Source organism: Podarcis muralis, chromosome 12 (assembly GCF_964188315.1).
Source record: "Podarcis muralis chromosome 12, rPodMur119.hap1.1, whole genome shotgun sequence".
Taxonomy (NCBI): Eukaryota; Metazoa; Chordata; class Lepidosauria; order Squamata; family Lacertidae; genus Podarcis; species Podarcis muralis.
In genome coordinates, this window is record NC_135666.1 from 20,626,126 (window position 1) to 20,643,385 (window position 17,260).

At 44.0% G+C, this 17,260-nt stretch overlaps 1 protein-coding gene across 1 annotated transcript in view; it reads right to left on the reverse strand.

Moving 5' to 3' along the window:
• Window positions 1-17,022, reverse strand: part of JCAD (junctional cadherin 5 associated) — a 59,538-nt gene extending 42,516 nt beyond the window's left edge. Inside the window, exon 1 of the mRNA XM_028749985.2 lies at window positions 16,927-17,022. The gene's annotated coding sequence lies outside the window, so the exon portion shown is untranslated. The remainder of the gene's footprint in view (window positions 1-16,926) is intronic.
• Between the last annotated feature and the right edge of the window lie 238 nt (window positions 17,023-17,260).

A 17,260-nucleotide genomic window follows, 5' to 3' on the forward strand; every position in this document is an offset into this window, starting at 1 on the left:
GGGCACAAGTTCTGCCAGGTTGCCAGGTCACATGAATAAGCTGAAGAAAGTTAAGATCCAGCATATGCCCATCCCCATCTGTTCCCCCTTCAACCACCCATTTTCCAGGCTTACACTAGGGTAAGTTCCAGCAGCTGGAAGACCACAGGTTCCCCCACCCTGCCCTAGATCAAAAAATTCTAGCATGGTTGAAGTACAGGCGAAGGACTGTGTGTGATTACTATAGACAACTCAACTGCTTTTGCGCTTGATGCTCAGTAGTCTGAGCTTGGATAATGTTATGTGGCATTCAAGAGGGCTGCCAGTTTTATTGAACTCTGCCTAAGTCAGAGACTTTCTCAGTACATTGAATAGGGGAGAAACAAATAATTTCCCTTTATGTGAGCCTCACAAAGGAATGAATGGTTGAGAAATTCATGCAGGGAATTCGTTTGTTCTACTGGCCATGCCTCTCAGCTAGAACTTGACTATCTGTTTGGGTGATCTGACAGAAATCTTTCAAATGAGTTCATATGCTGCCATATGAGAACTGCCAGGTTTCTCCAACCATATGATAAAGCAGTTAGAGGTCCACAAAACAGTGACTCTTGCACTTTTCAAAGTTTTGCCTCTGGTGAGACCCTCTGTGAACAATGTGCTTTATTCATTAAGGCATGCAGTCTGGGGATCTTTCAGTGCAGCCTCCATAAATGCTCTCCAGACTCGAGTTTAAAAAGCCTGGTTCATTAAGCAGCTCAGGGCTCATTCGCACATGCAGTTCTTTCATTAGATCTGCCATCACTAGATTACTCAACACTCAAGCCTGGGTCCTACGTGCAGATAGCACAAGTGAATACTCTACATTTGTGGCGAATGTGTGAGCTGACTGTGAGAAGATGTGAGGAGATTAAAAAGCAACTAACAGAATCTTTGTTAGAACCTCAATACCAATTCATATAGATGTGCAGAGGAGGTGGCCAAGATGATAAAGGGTCTGGAAACCAAACCTTATGAGGGAGTTGGGTATGTTTTGCCTGGAGAAGAGAAGACAAAGAGATTATACGATATGGAAAGAAGATAAAAGTCCCGACCAGAGAAGAATGGTAGATTAAGTTGATGGATTATGCTGAAATGGCAAAAATGACTGGAAGAATCAGAAATCAGGAAGACCAAAATTTTAATAAAGAATGGGGGAAATTTATAATTTATCTTAAAAAACCATTGTAAACAGTTAAAATTGTTAGTAGGAATGGAATGACACTTGTAGTTTAGTGGTGAATTTTGGATATAATGAAGATGTAAAAGATTTGGATTATTATAAAAGATGCAGGAGGAAATGATTAATAATAGGACCCACAAAGGGGAGGAGGGAAGTCCAGGAGATTCTATGGAATCTTCTCTTTATGTTGTATGTTGGATATGTGATTATAAAACTGTAATCTGGAAAACAAATAAATAAACTTATTTCAAAAAAGAAAGCCCACCCTCAAAGAGATTTATGATAGTCATCTTCAAATATATGAAGGAGCAAGATTGTTTTCTGCTACTCCAGAGTGTAGGACCCAAAGTGATGGATTCAAATTGCAAGAAAGTAGATTCTGACTAAACATCAGGAATAACTTTGTGACGGGAAAAGCAGTTTGACAGTGGAACAGTCTACCTCAGAAGGTGGTGGACTCTCCTTCATTGGAGAGACTGGATGGCCATTGGACAGGCGTTCTTTAGTTGTGATTCCTGCATTGCAGGGGGGTTGGATTAGATGCCCCTTGGGGTCCCTTCAATGGTATGATTCTATGAAATGGTGGGTGAGCACATTTCAGAAACCGCATCATTTCCATTTAGAATCAATCTGTCCTTAGGACAATGCAGTTGCAGTTTAATGAACAATGTGAGCATGAGGTTGGGAGGGAAGGAAATTCTCCCCTATCTTGTGTAGTCATGCTCAGACCCATCGCCTTCTTTTGCAGCCGGCATATAAATGTGTGTCCTTGCTTTAAAATATGCACATGCATGCAAACAACAGGGAAACGGAATAATGAGTAGTATGACAAAGAGCAGTGTTGAAGATTAAAGAGCCTTGTGGTCTTCTGTACTTGTTATACAGTTTATTTCCTGCAGCCGGCTGCTGTACTACTGTGGTATTACCGTCCCTGTTTCTAAGGGACCATCATTCCTCCTAAAATTACCAGGAGCTGTGGAGCCAGCAAACTCGCTCTGGAGAGCAAATGCATCTTAGTGTCCAAGTGAACAAAGTCCAAGTAGCAATTTTCTTAGAGATCTAAGGACATAAATCTGGCACCAGTTGGAAGCAAGAAAGTGAGGCACATTGTAAAAAGAAGAATAATTACGGTACATTTTTAAAATTCTGTTTTTTGTTTGCAATAATTACAGCAGTGATCTGCTACTTTCCCCTGTTTTGTTGAGTTCAAAGCCTTTGAGTTTGGAACAGTTGCCTGGGTAGATAAATAATACAGAGCCTGCGCTCAACAAGGAGGGGCACCCTAACCAGCAGCTGGCTGGCAATGGCCTACTTTTGCAAATCTAGAGGGAGATGTGGAAACAGTGCACCCCAGGATATGTCTGGTTAAAATGGCTCTGCAGAAACCCACGAGCAGCCAAACAGATGAAAGAAGCAACTGAGTAATAAGGCTGCAGTCCTAACTCTGCTTGCCTGGGAGTAAGACACGTTGAATTCAGTAGGAGTTACTTCTGAGTAGACATGGATAGGATTGCACTGTAAGCCAGCAGCACTGAAAATATTTACTTCAATGGAGAGAAGACAGTTGTGCATTTGGGCTAAACTGAATGTTTTTAGCTGGGAATTTAAGTTGATTGCAAGCAACATCTTTTTGCAGTGTATGTAGAACCAGGCACCATTGTTTTTGTTTTTATTATGCAGTATATCCTGCCTTTCATCTGTCACCATGAAACTCAAGGCAATGTCCATGTCTTCTCATTTCAAAGAGCATATTGCAAAGGATTATTATTTGTTCTGCAGGTCAAATGTTCATTGCAGCACACTGGTTGAGAGGCAGAGCAAGAAAGTGCCCAGTTAAAAATCTCACCTATGACTTATTTTCCATGCTCATTAGAAGGATTTGGCAAGCCTCAGTTGCCTATGGGGAGAATACTGCTGACTTCTTTGGCACCTGACTTGTGGAGTCCCCACTTTGACTTGGGGCACCTTGTACAGATCCTGCTTCACCTCGGACAAGCCCAATATTCCTTCTGAGGCTCCCTACTTCAGCTTGGCATTTGGGACCCTTCCAAAGCTACTGCACACCCCTAGGATTTAGGCATGTGTGTATGTCAAACGAGGATAACACCGTGCATCTGTTGAAGTGGGGAGTAACCCACCAAAACTTATTACAGGGCTGTCCTACCATTAGGCAGAGGCAGGCGGCTACCTTACGTAGATGATGCTGGACAGTGGTGGCAACATTCACACACACACACACACACACACACACACACACACACACACACCCTCTATTCTTTGTCCCCTGCTGAACCCCTCAGCCATTTGCAGTGCTCTGATGGTACCTGTCCATCCAGCATATATAGGAATAGTGAGCTCACCCTTCATTTCAGGAATCAAAACATTTTGGGGCCAGCTCTAACAACTGTTTGTCTTTTCTTTACACCTTAGAGCCACAGGGCTACCCCTCTGAAAGTTGTAACCAGGGCTTGTTTTTCAAGTTCAATTTTGTCCCTTTATTTCCAGGCATATACTCCAAGCAGCAGGTCATCCTAGCTAATGTAGCTAATGTTAACCAACACCTTGCTTATTGGAGATGCAGTAGACTTCTGACTTACAGGGTAAACTATTTTGCAGTTCACCCGTATTACGTAATGAGGCATTATTCTAGCAAAATATACTTTGGGGCCCCTATGGTAGGTACGCAGGGAGTGAAACTCATTTTCAATCTATATTCAAGAGGTGATTGCTGAAAAGCCTAGCAGCTTTTCTTCAACTTTCTCTTAGATCTTTCTCAGCAGGAAACAATTACATGTAATACCAATTTCCTGCAGAATCTCACAAATCCTTCCCTGCAGGGATTTCACCTTCCAATGGTCTCTAGAACGCACTACACAGCATCTAATTGGAATAGTATTAAGTCAGAGCTGCTAGGTAAGAGGAGTTTCCCCCCCTCTTTGTTATTACTATTACTCTGTTCCCTGAAGGCTGGATACTTTCAGATTATCTCAACTTTTCCAATAGGCTCATCTTTTTTCAAGATCATCTCTGTAAATCAATGCAGCTTATGATGGAAGGTTTACTACAGCATGGTGAGAAGGATGAATATGATGCTGTGCTGCACAGATAGAGAATTTGGGCACAGAATAGGACTTACTGCCTCCAATGGTTGGTTCACACAAGACTGCACATCACTTAATGACTTGCATCTGAACATGTGAACTTAAAATGCATTTGTTTCCTTTGAAATGCATTTGTTTCATCCAACTCCATTACTGGAACCAAACTGCAGGCTTCCCTGCCAATGGAAAGAGCAGCTTCAGGGAGACCTCCCCCCCCCCCTCCGTATTAAGAGACCTGTTACAGGTCTGACTTGTTCAAGATCTGTATTCCAACTAATGTAACTCCAAAACAAAGCCTCCCCTTTCTGATGTCATCATCTAGCTGGATATAACTATTTTTACTACAGTTTACATCAGGGGTCGGCAACCTAAGGCCCATGGGCCACGGGGATCGTTTAACCAGCCCATGAGCTGCCCCCAAACCAAGCCACCCGCTCAGCAAGTCCCCACACGCTGCGCTGAACCAGCACAGCACAGCGACTCGCTTCCGTGGCACCAGAAATCGTGCGTGTGCTCACACACACACGCAATCCGTCCCACAGAGGGATCTCCGCTGGAGTGAACCAGTCCAGGCAAGGTAAACCTTCCTGACCCCTGGTTTACATCATGACCAAGGCAGAGGGGGAAAGAGGGGTAAACTTTCCCTATCAGCCCCCTGTGACCCCACAACTGCTATTCATGTTTTCTAAAACAAACTGCACATTAACTGCATCTACAGAACACCATACAGTATCTAGTTTAGGACACAATGGGATTCTGCTGAGTGAGTGGTAAGCTTGGAAAATTCTACCCATCAATGAGGTTTATTTTATTTTTTTTTCATTTATATCCCACTCTTTCTCCAAGCGGCTCAGGAAGGCTTACATGTCACACTTTCTAAGAAAGAAGGGCCAACGGGCCTCTTCTTGCTCAGTAATGATCTCCAGACATTCAGCTAGGTCTGTCTTTTGTAAAACCCTATCCATCCTTTATACAGTTGCAACTGTTTATTAGCCAAGCTCACACTGAGGTGGCATTTACAAGCCATTTGAACCAGCTCCCAGTCTTTTAGCCAAAAGAGAACAGCATTTCCACATGGAAAGCACATAATCACCTACAGCTTAATCTTGAAGGTTAATAAGGAAAGGCACTAAGGAATGTGCTGCTGGCAAAATGAAAATAAAATAAGAAAAACGTAGCAATTAACCTCTTGAAAATGGACTGTTGCATAATGAGACTAGAACAGCCCAATTGAAGGCATATCTTGAGGATAAAGGACATCTGTGAAGCTCTGCATGAAGGAATAAGAATATATTTATTGTGGAATAAGTGCTTGTGGACCAGTGGTGTAGTAAAACAGGGATAAGGAAGGGTGCTGCCTGTTATTTCACAGCTGGGATGATAATGTCACCTCCTGAGGTGCTATTTGCCAGACCCCTGTATGCCAAATAAGAAACTGTTATCAGATACAAACTCACTCAAATAAGTTAACCAGAGGAAGAGGTAGGTTAACATGCATTATGAGGGTTAAACTGCCACTTTTAGTTTCCAAAATGGAACAACCAAAATAAAACAAAACAAAAAATGAGCAACCTTTTGAAGCATTAGGGTTTAGTAAGTCAGATCACATAGGCAGGGTCGGATTAAGACCTTTAGAGGCCCTATGCACTTCAAAGATTTAGGTGCCCCCATATATAGATCTAATTCAAAATATAAACAATAACAAACTATCAAATAAAATTGTGTTTTTCGAAATGAAATGAAACCTACAAGAAGATGGAAAATAATGTTGTTCTTTTTTGTATACTTCCACTATTTTTATTTGATTCCCCCCCCCTCCTACTTTTACTTTTTCTAACCGCAAAGCCTTTGCAGTGGCCCTCCAGGGATTCAGGCAGGGGTTGTTCCCAGCCCTACTTAGAGATGTTGAGGATTTAACCTGGGCTCCTTTGCATGTAGAGCATGGGCTCTACCATAGAGTCACAGTGCTTCCCCAAGCACCCCACACCACTGCACTTCTTTGGCCTTTAAATCATCCTCCCTCCCCTGACTTAGACACAGAAGGATTAGAGTTGCATTTCAAAGATGTCCATCTGCTCCAGGAGAGCCCAAGTCCTATGTAATGACAGCAGCCGGCTAGCAAAAGCCTCTAGAAAAGACTTCTGGAGGCCCAAGGAACTGGTGAGAGAAAGGGCAAGGAGATAACATGGCACTAAGTTGCAATCCCTTCTCTTGTCTCCTTCTAGTAAGCCTTCTCCGTGGTTATGCACTGGCTAGAGGGTTTGGTTGACTGTTGCTCACTTCCTTCCACCTCCAGCTGACCTTTTCAGATTATGCCAACATGGAAGAGGCAGGACTTCCCCACTTTATGTCAGCATGCAGGTGGAATGGAAGATTCACCAGTCCCTCCTGCCATATCCCTGACCAGGGTGGGCCGGCAGCTGACGAAGGGAGGAACACACAGTTACACCCCTTTGCAACAATAAAGCATATGATCCACATATCAGTAGGAATTTAAGCAGACTCAGAGGAGCTGGTGCATCTGCATAGGGATCCATTACATAAGTGGCATGCCAGATGAGTGGGCTCTAGCTAGGTTTCTACCTGGAGCGTTTGTTCTTCTCATTCCCTCCCACAGCTTGATATGGGAGATGGTTGGGTAGGTTATTACTCATGTCAGCACAAACTGGTGGTACCAGTCATGCCTCTTCAGTTGAGAAGGAATATTCTGGCTCAAACATTTTTCCCCCTTTACAGCATATGTATGTGATGAGATAATACACATCTGGTGCTGAACAGTCACTGAACTCTGCAAATCTTCCTTACATAGTGTGTGGGCAGAGCAACTGTATATGGGAGATTTAGCAGCACCCAATCATTGATGTTCTGCTTTAAGCTTGGAGTAGAATAGCAGCCTTCTAGCACTCTGTAGACAAATGAGCAGTCCCGTTCCCCTAAACCCTAACTATTGGAAGGGGACAATTTTCATTGTGGCCATTAAGTGTGGGTGAACTTCGTTTCATGCACTTCCAATCATGATTCCCCCTGCCCACAGCTGAACTTTGGGAGTGGGGAAGAGAGAACAGGTATAATGGCAGTGCATGTGGAAAAGGAAATTTCCTAGAGAGAAGAGGCAGACCACAGAGAAGCAAATGGCAAGAGCAATCTATCCTGGGTAGAAAAGCAGGGCAATAGGCCTGGGGAAATTGCACTACTATTCCACATTGTTAAAAAAGGAAAAAGTAAGCTTTTCTTAGCTCTAGAATGAAACAGCAACTGAACAGAGAAAACATGAAAGGGTAATGTTTTGTTCAGGACATTGTGCAGATGCCCCATAAAAATGGATGAATAAAGCATACCAATTTCACAATAAATGCCCAGTGTGGACACAGCCAATACCACCTATACAAGTGAGATAATCCTAAATTATTCTAGACTTTGAAGAAAATGCTTAAGGCATTTGAAACCTATTGATAAGGACTACTTCACACTTTACATGTAAAGTATATGCATAAGATGTATTGAGTACACACACAATGTGTGTACATTGTATGTATAGATGTACGCACCTAGTATGACAAAAATATATCAGGGATCTCCAGTTGGCTGCAGCTCCTTGTTAAGTGTACACTCACTGGCAACTCCAGGTTTGCTCTGCAGAATATGCCCAATGCCTTCAAAGGCTTTACAAATGTGTCCCCTTGACCCATTTAGTTCATACCTGTCAGAGTCACATTAAACAAGATGTTCAAAAACTATGAACAGTCTCTTCCCCCCCCCCCCCCAAGTCCTAACCTTCACCTGCTATTTGCCTCTTTAGGAAAATTCCTTAAAAAAGAGGTTGGAGGGCTGACCATGAATCTCCAACCATTTACTTTGGCCCTCAGTCCAAAGGGTCTTCATTGTCTTTGGTCTGACCTGCTTGCTTAAGCTTCAAATTTGAATCACACATTATCTCAAGTGCATTTTTTTCATTTACAGGAGTTGCCAATGCATGAGCAAGGTAACATCCAATCCATCATGTGTTGGAAACTTGGGACTCACGGACAATTATGCACCTGAGATCAGAAAGTCATTGGCCCGATTTGCACACAGTGCTAAGCCAAACCATGGCTAAGTGTGAACAAGCAAGCATGGGAGTGCATGGCGTGAAGACCACAGCCTCTGTTTCATTGGCCACATATTTTTTTTTGTACATTTGTTTTGCATTGTTACAAACATTGATTTGTTTTTGTTTCCTATTCACTGCTTTGGATTATCAATATACAGTGAAGAAGTCTATACAGAATAAAAGAGTCTTGGTGGTCTTCCATTTATATCGCCACCTCCAATTCAGTTTCAAAATGAGCAGCAGTTGCAAAAGCTCAGTGAAGTTTACTTTAGCTTTCCTTGCTGTAATGTGATTCTCTTCTTTCCAGGGAAGTGAACTTTGAAGGTGAGCAAAACAAAATAATTGTTGGAGGTATCAAAGATTGTTCAACAGAAATAACACAGAAAGTGATACTTCGGACCAAAATGTGCTGATATAAGAAGCCAGCTAAGGAGGGAATTGTTCCCCCAGGGAGTCCTTGCACAAAGCACACAGGCCTATCAAAGCAAGAAGGATAAGGAAGCTCTGTGTAGGATTCCTTTTGCTCTTTGCAACCTTTGACTAATCTTCTTCCATGGACAAGTGATGCCAAGCAGTGACAGAACTAAGGTCCTGCTGTGCAGGCCAATCAACAGTTCATCCACAGTCCAGACCTCCTTGTTTTATCACTCTCTTAACTGCACTTCTAAATGAGCACAGGGGGCTCATTTCCTAAGAAAGGGTAGTGGGAACGAGAATCATTGTCTGCAAGTAGAAAGAAGATTTGATTCCAAGCAAAAATACTGGATTGAGATGGATGGAATGTAGTTTCAATTGTGCTCATTTTAAATTTGCTACATTTTTAATGCCACAGTCTGCTGAAGGCTGTAGGTTAAATATGATTCTCACATATGACTAATTCTTTCTTTGCAATCTGTTTCTGTTTTGACTGCTTGTTGCTCTTATGAGTTTTTGACAGCTTAGTATGCATGTTTTTAGGATGTCAGTTATGGTAAGCTGAACAGAGGTTTTTTTGGGAGAGGTAGGGTAACAAATGGGTGGGGGGGGGGAATATAAATATTCCTAATGTGTGGGTGATCCTGCAGCAGCAGGTAAATTAATCTGCGAAGGGTCAATAGGTCCATCTGCTACACCCTTCTCCAGCCAACTTTCATATGGTGGAAATTAACCTCAGGGTTTTGTGGGGGGTTTTTTGCTTTGGTGCTGGTTAACTGATTGGGGTCATTTGGGTCTGAGAAAGGTCAGTTGACCCCAGATTATTTAAAGCCCAAACTGATAAATGTAAGCAGAGCACATGGCAGACTGCTCCTTGGAAAATAAGTTCTGGTGAGGTGGCTCAGTTGCGAAGTAGAGTGGAGGTGAGAAGAGAAATTACAGGGTTCAAACTACTAGACAGTAGGTAGATTCAAAGGCATATGCAGATACAGGTGTTTCCATCTCTGTATAGGTGGGTATATATGTGAATTGGCAATGCCACGTTGACCCACTAGGCTACTATTGAAATAGCGAACTCAGAAAGCGACACGGAATAATCACACATCTCTGTTGGCTCAGGAGCAAACAATCTTGTTACCAGTTATCAGTACAGTCCATTGTCCAGGTACTCCAGATATGGGAGTAAGTTTTATTTAATCTCAGTAAAAGTAATGCCTGTTAGCCCAGGGGTTGTCAACCTTTCTGGGATGGTGAGCACTTTTGCAAACTGGATAAATACTTCCTCAACATCTTCTGTTGGCTGCAACAGAGTGCTTCTCTTGAGCTTATTATCAGCAGCAGGAGGGCCCTTTGGGCACTATGGAGGGCCTATGCAGGTGTATTTGCATCTGTGGGTGCTATTTTGGTAACACACACACACACACACACAGAGAGAGAGAGAGAGAGAGAGAGAGAGAGAGAGAGAGAGAGAGAGAGAGAGATTAGCCCTTGTTTTGAAAGCATTTTTAACTATGAAAAACGCTTTGTCCCTCTAAGTAATTTTTAACAAATTGTGTCTTTGGCATCTGACCAAATAACTGGTGCACTTTCAAAAAGCCATTAAAAAAAACCCCACAATCCTCTTCAACTTGTTATCACTCTGCATAGCAACATGCTTTATTTTCATGGGTTCCAAATATTCATTTAAGTAACTTTCCAAAGTTAGTTCTGTGTTAAGTTATGCAGCTAAAGTAACAGCAGTTTTGTGGGTAGATGTTATCCTGACTAATTCTTTGCTCCTTGGGGGGGAGGAGAATCCTGCATCCCTCTCCCTCTCCCTCTCCCTCTCCCTCTCCCCCCCCCCCCCTCTCTCTCATACACACACACACACACACACACACACACACTTATTAACCAAGATTTCATTTTTACAGGACGCAATCACTCTTTTAGTGAGTAATTCATTATTACAAGCGTAAATTTCAGAGGATTCAAGAATATACAGCTTGACGATTTCAACAGCTTTTTTAAAAAAACGAAACGAAATGAAAAACAAGCCACCAAAGCACAGAATCTCATTTTGGTGGGACTTGCTCAGCATCATAATCTAGAGGCTTTGGCCTGGTGAAAGTCATTAAGAATTAGGCATCTCAAATCTCTGACAAAATATTCTCTGTCAGGAACTGAGGTCCAAGTACTGATAAAAATACGTAGAGCAGGTGAGGAAGCAGGCAGGTAATGTGGAAACAAGGGTGCAAGGGTGGGGAACCTCTGGTCCTGGGAGAGTACCTCTCAAATAATAATAATAATAATAATAATAATAATTTATTATTTATACCCCGCCCATCTGGCTGGGCCTCCCCAGCCACTCTGGGCGGCTTCCATAAAAACCAAAAATACAATAAAATATCACATGTTAAAAACTTCCCTGAACAGGGCTGCCTTAAGATGTCTCTTGAATGTCAGGTAGTTATTTATCACTTTGACATCTGCTGGAAGGGCGTTCCACAGGGTGGGCGCCACTACCGAGAAGGCCCTCTGCCTGGTTCCCTGTAGCTTTGCTTCTCGCAATGAGGGAACCGCCAGAAGGCCCTCGGCGCTGGACCTCAGCGTCCGGGCAGAATGATGGGGGTGGAGACGCTCCTTCAGGTATACTGGACCGAGGCTGTTTAGGGCTTTAAAGGTCAGCACCAACACTTTGAATTGTGCTCGGAAACGTACTGGGAGCCAATGCAAGTCTTTCAAGACCGGTGTTATATGGTCTCGGCGGCCGCTCCCAGTCACCAGTCTAGCTGCCGCATTCTGGATTAGTTGTAGTTTCCGAGTCACCTTCAAAGGTAGCCCCACGTAGAGTGCATTGCAGTAGTTCAAGCGGGAGATAACCAGAGCATGTACCACTTGATAGCCAGGAGGATTCTGATCCGTATTATTATTACTGTTGATGGTGATTATGAAGATATTGCTATCGATGCAAACATCTCAACTGTTGTTCTATCTCTAACCAGCTTCAATTTCCTTTCCCAGCCAGTATAGAGAGTAGAAAACCAGTGCCAGGCATACTGGGGTCCCAGTTTAAGACTTTTGGTGCCTCATCACGCCCTAGTATTGAATGAATCCTGAGTATAAGTGAATCACAAGTGCAAATGAATCCTGAGTATTCTCACCAGCTTCTTTTGCACATGTCCAGTGGAGAATGCACAGCCACAGCTGTATAAAGCCTGAAGCTCTTTGCGCAGGACATCCCCTTTGTTTAGCTAGATTATTCTGAGCTCACAGATCTTCCAGTAGACGCTGCAAGTGCAGAGACGAAAAGCTGGAATAATCGGCACTGACATAATCACAAGATGCTTGGCTGAACATGAGGGATGACTAGGCCAGTGGCTATAAGCATCCCTATGAGGCTAATGTGCCTGTATTGTCGATTCCGGTGAAGAACCCTTTCTCCATCAGAAATTAAACGGAGGGAAAATGTGTCTAACTGCCCAGCCTGTAACTCCCTGACTGTCAAGGTATTTATATTGAACCTGATGGGTGTCCCACTGATTCCAGTTGGCTTGGATCTAACGGCCAATTTCAATTAACTCTTTCCTCGATGGAGGAAAGCCTTTAGTGGAAAATACATTAAAAAGCTGCATCAGAAAATGGCATTTTAATACTAGAATCATAGAATCATGGAATCGTAGACCCCAAGGTTCCCCCTCCCACCATAAGCCTTTCTCTTCACCACCACCATTACCTGCTGTCCTGCTCCGTTTCCGCATCCTTGTAGCACCCATTTGCCTGCTACATAGGGAGCCAACGAAGGAGCTGTCCGTGGCATATCCTGGTCTTTTTTTGGCTAATACTCCATAGTTTGGGGCAGAGCAAGAGATGTGTGAACAAGGAGGTTGCAGTGGTGATGTGAAAGAGCAGGTGCAGGAGATTCATGTCAGTGGCTGCCTGGCTGGGGTCAAGGCACTTGGCAAATACCCAGCCATGCTGATTTTATTTCTGCATAGGACTCACTCTGGTTATCTGCGTGTATTCTGGACAAGAGACCTGACACAGGTGCTTCTAGCCCTTTCATAATCATCTCACAGGACCTGAGAGAGTTCTTTTAGTTTGTTTGCAGCACACATCAGCCCTGCAGAGCAGAAAACATTTTAATCCACCATGGGAGGCAGAAATGCTTCTACATACAGTGGTACCTCGGGATGCGAACGGGATCCATTCCGGAGCCCCGTTTGCATCCTGAACAGAAGGTAAGATGCGACAGCGCGTCTGCACGGGTCGCATTTTGCCGCTTCCGTGCATGCGTGTGATGTCATTTTGACCATCTGCGCATGCGCGAGCAGCGAAACCCGGAAGTAACGTGCTCCGTTACTTCCGGGTCGCCGCAGAGCGCAACCTGAAGCATATTTATCCCGAGGTATGACTGTACCAGTTGCTGGAAGCTACAGGAAGGGAGACTGCTCTTGTGCTCAAATTCTGCTTGCAGGTTACACACAGGTATCTGGTTTGCCCCTGTGAGAACAGGATGCTAGACTAGATGGGCCATTGGCTTGATCCAGCAGGCTGTTATGTTACAGAAATAAAATTTGCAAGGGCTAACAAATCTGCCACTTGCTTTTCCAGAGTGACCATGATAAGCTGCTTCTTGGTGGTGGTGGTGGTGGTTTTTTTAAAAAGAGCTATGGCTCTGTGAGTGGAGTGCTCCCATTCCCTGGTGCTCTCAGCTAACACTTTGAGCTAAGCCCAGAGCCTCCCAAGCTCATCCCCATCCTATTCCAGTGGGGACACTCTCCTTCCTCTGGTCTAAACCCAGGAAGCTCCATTTTCTAAAGGAGGACCCAGTTATGAAGAATGACTCCACAGTTCCAGAAAAATGAATGCACACAACATGTGCCACTTTCATTTTTTTTAAAAAAAGAAATGCTAATTAAGGCTGTAAGATACTTGAAAAACCAAGGTTTTGCAAACAATCTGGAAAGCAAGATCACTTGTTTTTCTATATATGTAATTCAAGTCCATTTTAAAAGGGCTAACATACTTCTCTGGCAGGTTCCCATAAATATTTTCCACAAAAGTTCATTTTTCCACATGAGCAAACGCTTTCAGTGTGTGTGTGTTTTAAACTAAGTCTTGATATGGAACTTAGAAAATTCTTGGCACTATTGTGTGGAGTTAAAATGACATCAGCTGGACTTTCTATATTGAAACGCAACCACATTTCTTTGTTCTGAACACATCAGCTTTGCATCTTTCATGCAGCTCTTACCAAAAATAGAGTGTGATTACAAAGTGGCCGTCTGTATTCAGAGCAACCCTGACTTACATGCCACAAAAGTGGGAAACCCTAGGGCAGCATCTCTCTCAATGCAACAAAAAGAAGTACCATCATCATGAAGCAGGGGTGGTGCGTCCCATTTTGCCACCTGGGGCAAAACGGAAGGTGCTGCTCTGCCACTCGGCCACCGCAGCCTCCTTTATATGGGTAGCGTGGCGGCACCTGTGTAGCACTGTAATGATGGCGGCTTCCATCATTGTAAGGAAGGGTATACTCATTGATGGAAGTGTGTGCTCAATTCTGACCAAACTAAGCCTCCTATGCTCTACGATTGGTCAGGATCAAGTATACATTTTCCAGAGTTAATGCTAAATATATTACTTCTGCTACAGAGCCAACATAGCCAATTTTGTGTCCTGGGCTTTTTAGACACGTCTACCCATATACCACAGTGCCTAGGACTTGCTGATCAAAAGGTCGGCGGTTCGAATCCCCGCGCGACGGGGTGTGCTCCCGTCGTTCAGTCCCAGCTCCTGCCCACCTAGCAGTTCGAAAGCATGCAGTGCAAGTAGATAAATAGGGACCGCTCTCCAGCAGGAAGGTAAACGGCGTTTCCGTGTGCTGCGCTGGTGCTGGCTCGCCAGCTGCGGCTTAGTCACGCTGGCCATGTGACCCGGAAGCTGTCTTCGGACAAGCGCCGGCTCCCAGCCTCTTGAGCGAGATGAGCGCGCAACCCCAGAGTCAGTCACGACTGGACCTGTTGGTCAGGGGTACCTTTAACTTTACCTTTACCCATATACTATCTGAAGCCAAAGGGGTGCATTGGTTGCCAGACATTAAATATATTGGCATTATTTTCAGCTCTCCTAGCCCACTATAATGCTCTGCGCTGAGTGTGATTGAACCAGTTGCACTCCCCTAAATCCACCTCTGGCTGTCAGCCAGCCCACACCTGCCTGCCGTCTTACTTAAATCTAGTCCAGGGGGTGGCCCTGGCTATCAGCTTCTTCCTCCTTTTTAGATTCTTTACGTGGGGACCAAACTAGAATTAGTTGCCTCTGCCACAGGCTCTGGCTCCAACTACTGCTGTTGGCTCTCTGCCTTCTGCCCCACTAGCCTCAATGAGCACCAACCACCACTGAAGATATGCATACCTCTGCCAGAACTACTGGTTTGCTTCACAGCCATGCTACCCCTTCTCAGGCAAACAGGAGCCTTGCATCCGTCATCAACCACAAGACTCATAAAAACAGTGACATTGAAGATGACATTGAAGACAGGCACCTAACATTTCTAAATACATACAAGTGTGTATTTTAAAGGGAGGGAGATATATGTTTGTACCACAGAGGTAGGGAACCTTTTTCAATCTGATGGGCCACATTCCCTTGCGGTCAACCAGCCAGGAGCCACATGCCAATGGTGGGGAGGGCAAGAGGCAAAAGTGGGCGGAGCAATGAATGTGCATTGTACAGTAGGCTATATTCTAGCAGTGCAAGCTTTAGAGGTTTACACACATATATACATACACGTATCTCCAAGCCAGAGGCATCACAGTTCAAGGACACATTCCAGCCAGGCAGAAGCACTCAATGAGTGTCTGCAGCAAGCCATGGAGGAATTTGGCCCAGGAAGGGCCTGACTATAATCCCGAGGGCCAACATGTGCAAACACATGATCTTTTTCAGCATGCAGGAAAATGATGTACATCACATATGTGCATTGCCTGCATTGCATCTCCACACATACTAAGAAAGACTCAATGTGGTGTAGTGGTTAGAGTACTGGACCAGGACCTGGGAGACTAGGGTTTAAATCTCCAAACAGTCATGGCCTTGGGCCAGTCTCATTTGTATAAATGAGACAGTGCATTTGTAATAAATGAGACTATTGTATTTTAATGTTCTGTTGGAAGCTGTCCAGAGTGGCTGGGGAAACCCAGCCAGATGGGCAGGGTATAAATAATAATAATAATAATAATAATAATAATAATAATAATAATAATAATAATTATTAGCCCACATGCAGGTGTCTAAGCATATGGCACCTATGAGGGAGCCCACAAAGCAATTCCCTTTCTTCCAGTTTTGGTTGGAGTTTTTTTTAATGGTGATCAGATTGCCAATCCTGAACCAGAATGTGGTTTGAGATTCCCCTCTGATTATCTGCACAGCACGGAGAGGAGGAAGCAGGTACTGTTTGCATAACAGAGTACTATGTGGAGAGTTCCCTTAATCCAGCATTTTGCAGAGCTGCTTTGTTATTTGCATTTCGGCATAAAAGAGGTTTTCACCAGAAGCAAACCCTGACTGTGCCTTTGAAAGGAACCCAGCAGACAGAGAGGTGCTTAATTATCTGGCAAGGCTGCATTAAAGAAATACTCTGGAACACAAGGCAGTCTTGTGGTTACTATAACAGCATTAAGACATACACTGTAAACACAGCTAGTGCGATCCAAGTCAGGCACAGCTTTAGCCTTTGGCATAGGGATTACACCGAGAGACCTGGAGAGAGGCTGTGCTGAATATTCAACCAGACAAAACCAGCCAGGAGTGGAGCGTTACTACATCAGATCAACTCCACAGCAGCAACATCCAGTTGTGCCATCGACGTCCCAAGACCCACAAACAGTTTTCTAAACACATTGCCCTCTTCTCCATGTGACACAGGAGTGCTGGTTTGCTCCTATCTGCTCAGGGCACTGGGATAATTTCACTCAGGTTGCATGTACAGAAATAGCCACAAGACCAGCTGTGAACAGTTCAAAGCCTTTGCCACTAAATGCTTCTCATAATAGCAACAGCAGTTTTGTGGCCACATTCACACACACGTAGACAGCAACACTCTCTCTCTCACACACAGCCCAGAAAATCATTACCTTGAATGCAAAGAGGAGACACCTTGCTTTCCTCTCATGGATCAGAAGAAGCAGGATTTTTAAAAAGCCACCCTAAGACAGACCCGCCTGCTGAGAGTTCTTTCAATCCCACTTTGGCTAGCGACTCTAAGTTTGTGCTCTGAATAGAGGCTGTGTTATTTTAACCACAGGATTTCTAGTCATGGGGGAGGAGAGATGGATTAGGTACGTTTGCAATCTAATGCTCAGCATTCAATGCTGGAGAAATGAACCAGCCCTAAAGCTTGATGGAAAGGAGAACTTTGTGTCGAGAGATACATTTCAAGAGACCCTGCAAGCCAATTATGGCTAAACT